This window comes from Mustela lutreola, chromosome 5, assembly GCF_030435805.1.
Source record: "Mustela lutreola isolate mMusLut2 chromosome 5, mMusLut2.pri, whole genome shotgun sequence".
In the NCBI taxonomy this organism is placed as follows: Eukaryota; Metazoa; Chordata; class Mammalia; order Carnivora; family Mustelidae; genus Mustela; species Mustela lutreola.
Window position 1 is genome coordinate 154,404,447 of NC_081294.1, and position 4,978 is coordinate 154,409,424.

The 4,978-nt window shown below is 37.3% G+C and overlaps 1 pseudogene; it reads right to left on the reverse strand.

The window, feature by feature from the left end:
- Window positions 1-2,501: 2,501 nt before the first annotated feature.
- LOC131831449 (olfactory receptor 2T29-like) lies at window positions 2,502-3,464 on the reverse strand (annotated as a pseudogene).
- Between the last annotated feature and the right edge of the window lie 1,514 nt (window positions 3,465-4,978).

A 4,978-nucleotide genomic window follows, 5' to 3' on the forward strand; every position in this document is an offset into this window, starting at 1 on the left:
AACCCACGGAATGGGAGAAGATATTTGCAAATGACGCTACAGACAAAAGGTTGATATCCAGGATCTATAATGAACTCCTCAAACTCAACACACACGAACCAGGCCAACATATCAAAAAATGGGCAAAAGATACGAACAGACACTTCTCCAATAAAGACATACAAATGGCTATCAGACACATAAAAAAAAAAAAATGTTCATCATCACTAGCCATCATGGAGATTCAAATTAAAACCACATTGAGATATCACCATACACCAGTTAGAATGGACAAAATTAACAACACAGGAAACACCATGTGTTGGAGAGGATGTGGAGAAAGGGGAACCCTCTTCCACTGTTGGTGGGAATGCAAGTTGTTGCAGCCTCTTTGGAGAACAGTGTGGAGATTCCTCAAGAAATTAAAAATAGAGCTTCCCTATGACCCTGCAATTGCACTCCTGGGTATTTACCCCAAAGATACAGATGTCGTGAAAAGAATGGCCATATGTACCCCAATGTTTACAGTAGCTATGGCCATGGTTGCCAAACTGTGGAAAAAACCATGGTGCCCTTCAGTGGACGAATGGAAAAGGAAGATGTGGTCCCTATACACTATGGAGTATTATGCCTCCATCAGAAAGGATGAATACCCAACTTTTGTAGCAACATTGACAAGACTGGAAGAGATGATGCTGAGTGAAATAAGTCAAGCAGAGAGAGTCAATTATCATGTGGTTTCAGTTATTTGTGGAGCATAACAAATAGCATAGAGGACATGGGGAGTTAGAGAGCAGAAGGGAATTGGGGTAAACTGTAAGGGGAGGTGAATCATGAGAGACTATGGAGTCTGAAAAACAATCTGAGGGGTTTGAAGTGGCGGGGGTGTGGAAGGTCGGGGTACCTGGTGGTGGGTATTTTAGAGGGCATGGATTGCATGGAGCACTGGATGTGGTGAAAAAAGTAATGTATACTGTTTTTCTGAAAATAAATAAATAAATTTAATATAAAATAAACTCTAAAAAAAATGGGCAAAGGATATGGACAGACACTTCTCCAATGAAGACATACAAATGGCCATCAGACACATGAAAAAATGTTCATCATCACTAGCCCTCAGGGAGATTCAAGTTAAAACCACATTGAGATATCACCTTACACCAGTTAGAATGGCCAAAATTAGCAAGACAGGAAACAACATGTGTTGTAGGGGATGTGGATAAAGGGGAACCCTCTTCAACTGCTGGTGGGAATGCAAGTTGGTGTAGCCTCTTTGGAGAACAGTGTGGAGATTCCTCAAGAAATTAAAAATAGAGCTTCCCTATAACCCTGCAAATGCACTCCTGGGTATTTACCCCAAAGGTACAGATGTCATGAAAAGAAGGGCCATCTGTACCCCAATGTTTATAGCTCAATGGCCAAGGTCGCCAAACTGTGGAAAGAACCAAGATGCCCCTCAATGGATGAATGGATAATGTAGATGTGGTCCATATACACTATGGAGTATTATGCCTCCATCAGAAAGGATGAATACCCAACTTTTGTAGCAACATGGACGGGACTGTAAAAGAGATTATGCTGAGTGAAATCAGTCAAGCAGAGATAGTCAATTATCATATGGTTTTACTTATTTGTGGAGCATAACAAATAGCATGGAGGATATGGGGAGTTAGGAGAAGGGAATTGGGGTAAATTGGAAGGGGAGGTGAATCATGAGAAATTATGCACTTGAAAAACAATCTTAGGGGTTTGAAGTGTGGGGGGGTGGGAGGTTGGGGTACCAGGTAGTTGGTATTATTATAGAGGGCACAGATTGCATGGAGCACTGGGTGTGGTGAAAAAATAATGAATACTGTTATGCTGAAAATAAATAAATTAATTTAAAAAAATGGATCTTGGAGAGCTGAGAAAATAAAGTAAAATTTAAAGAATAATATTAAATGATAAATATGCAAATGCTTAATACAAAAATAAAGACAATTTAATACATCTCATAATGTTTATTGTCCTATATTCTCATAATGTATTTTCTAAATGTATTAATAGCCTCCTACAAAAATAAGTTTGTAATTATCAATGCCAGTAAACTCATGCTAGTATAATATAGTTAAATTCATTTTGAATTTAAAAATAGAATGTAATCAATGAGCTTTGTAATACACTAAAGCCATTCCCAAATGAGTTATGCAAATAATACAAAGCATTATGAGATGACAATCTATGGAATAACATTGGCATAAGATTCTTAAGTTATAGGGTGCCTGGGTGGCTCTGTGGGTTAAGCTACTGCCTTTGGCTCAGATCATGATCTCATGGTCCTGGGATCGAGTCCCACATCGGGCTCTCTGCTCAGCGGGGAGCCTGCTTCCCTCTCTCTCTTTCTCTCAGCCTGCCTCTCTGTCTACTTGTGATCTCTCTCTGTAAAATAAATAAATAAAATCTTAAAAAAATCCTTTAAAAAAAGATTCTGAAGTTATAATATTTGGAGAAAAAGAATTAAAAAACATTAATATAAAAATTTCCTATTTTATGTTTTCTTCAAAGGCAGGTCCCACATTAAATATTTTCTTCAGAGCTCCTATGACATCCTTATTCCTGAGACTATAGATTACAGGGTTTAACACAGGAGTGAGGATGGTATAAAAAACAGATACAACCATGTCCTTCTCAGGAGTGTGATAGGAGTTGGGGAGTATATAGGGGTAGACAGCAGCCCCATAGAAGAGGATGACCACAGTCATATGGGAAGAACAAGTGGCAAAGGCCTTCTTCCAGCCCTATGCTGAGTTCATCCTGTGAATGGTAAGGAGGATGAAAAAATAGGAGCTTGAAATGACTGTCACAGGAATGAGGAGCAGGAGGACACAGCACAGATACATGACTGTCTCATAGAGAGAAGTGTCTGAGCAGGAGAGCTTCATTACAGCAGGGACTTCACAGAAGAAATGATGGATCTCCCGAGATCTGCAGAAAGGGAAAGTCATAGCGATGGGTGTGAGCATGAATCCATCCACAGATCCCAGAAACCAGCGGCCAGATGTAAGGAGAACACATATTTTATGGCTCATGAGGACAGGGTAATGAAGTGGGTGACAAATGTCCACATAGCGGTCATAAGCCATGGCAGCTAGAAAGAAAAATTCTGAACCTGCTAGTGTTACATAGAGGAACATTTGCATTCCACATGCAGAGGCTGAGATATTATTTATACCCATGACCTAGTCGATGAGCATCTTAGGCACAGTGACAGAAATATACATTACATCCATAAGAGACAACTGGCTGATGAAAAAGTACATGGGGCTGTGGAGGTGGGCATCAAAATGTATCAGAAGAATTAGAACACCATTTCCAGTTAAAGCCATCAAGAGCACTACAAAAATGACCATACACAGGAGAGCTGGGTGATTTGATTGACTGAAGATTCCCACCAGAATGAAATCAGACTGTCCAGTGTTATTGGCCACCCAGTTCATGTTTTTCATAAGTTTCACTTATATCACTGAGAAGAGTTTTGGTATTAATGGTCATCCATGGGAGTCTTCCACCTGAAATGAATAAATACATATTTACTAGCAGTGTATGTGAATATATGTTTGTTTATGTCAACCTCATTGTGTTAATCAGAGAAAGTTTTATGGTGTACAGAAATGAGATGATTACATAAAATTTAGCATTTAGTAGAAAATGAGGCATTAGGTTATGCTGAGTGAAATAAGTCAAGCAGATAGAGTCAATTATCATATGGTTTCACTTATTTGTGGAGCACAACAAATATCATGGAGGACAAGGGGTGTTAGAGAGAAGGGAGTTGGGGTAAATTGGAAGGGGAGGTGAATCATGAGAGACTATGAACTCTGTAAAACAGTCTGAGGGGTTTGAAGTGGTAGGGGGATGGGAGGTCAGGGTACCGGGTGGTGGGTATTATAGAGGGCATGGACTGCATGGAGCACTGGGTGTGATGAAAAAATAATGAATACTGTTTTTCTGAAAAGAAATAAATCAATTTAATTTTAAAAATAATAGGCAAAAAAAAAAAAAAAGAAAATGGGGCATTAGGAACTGTGGGTAAACATATTTGGCAACTTATACTAAATATGTTACAGTTCAGGTGATATGGTAGCCTAATGATTGATATTGACATCTATCAACATATATTGAGCATTTGCAGAGATAATAACTTAAACACAAAAAGTGAATTATTGAAAGAAAAGGTAAATAAAACTTCATTTTTAGAAATTTTGTTATATAAATCTAATTTATCCCTCTACTTTTAGAACCTAAATGGAATCTTACAAAATTCTAGAATGTGTATATTATGTTAAAAGGAATTTAAAAAGTAACAAACGCAAATATGGGGAAATCCTATACCGAATTTTTCATTCTGCCCCCCTCATAGAAAAGGGCAACTCAGTGAAGCTATACTGGGTGGAGTGAGCCATACATTCCTAGGAGTAGGCTAGGATCCTCACACATGACTGACCATTTAGAGATCTGAGTGGCATGAGGCAGGGATCTCAGAATCTCATCTAACCATAGTTATAAATCTATATTTTCCTCTATCCACTATTCCATTGTCCACTCTACATAAAAACAGTATAAAATAATAATTTTTACATCAGGTGTGGTTAGGATTAAGTAAGATAAAATAATCAAAGTCCCTAGTACATTACCAGTTACAGAAGAATAAGCACACATACTGTTTATTTAAAGAGTTAACACCTACAATATTCTATTTGCAGAATCTATTTAAGAAATGGCTTTTATTACTATTGTCTTATTATCTGGAACACCTCAGTTTTCTACTTTCAGCATCTGTCCATACATTTAAGCATTTGAATTTTATAATTTCTATTGTTCCAAACACTTGTATATATAATATATGTATATACTAATTTTACATGAATATATATAATTAAATATAAAATGGATATATAAATAAAATATAAACACAAATATAAATATTTATTATTTTAACCCTGATTCAGGTCTCTGTGGA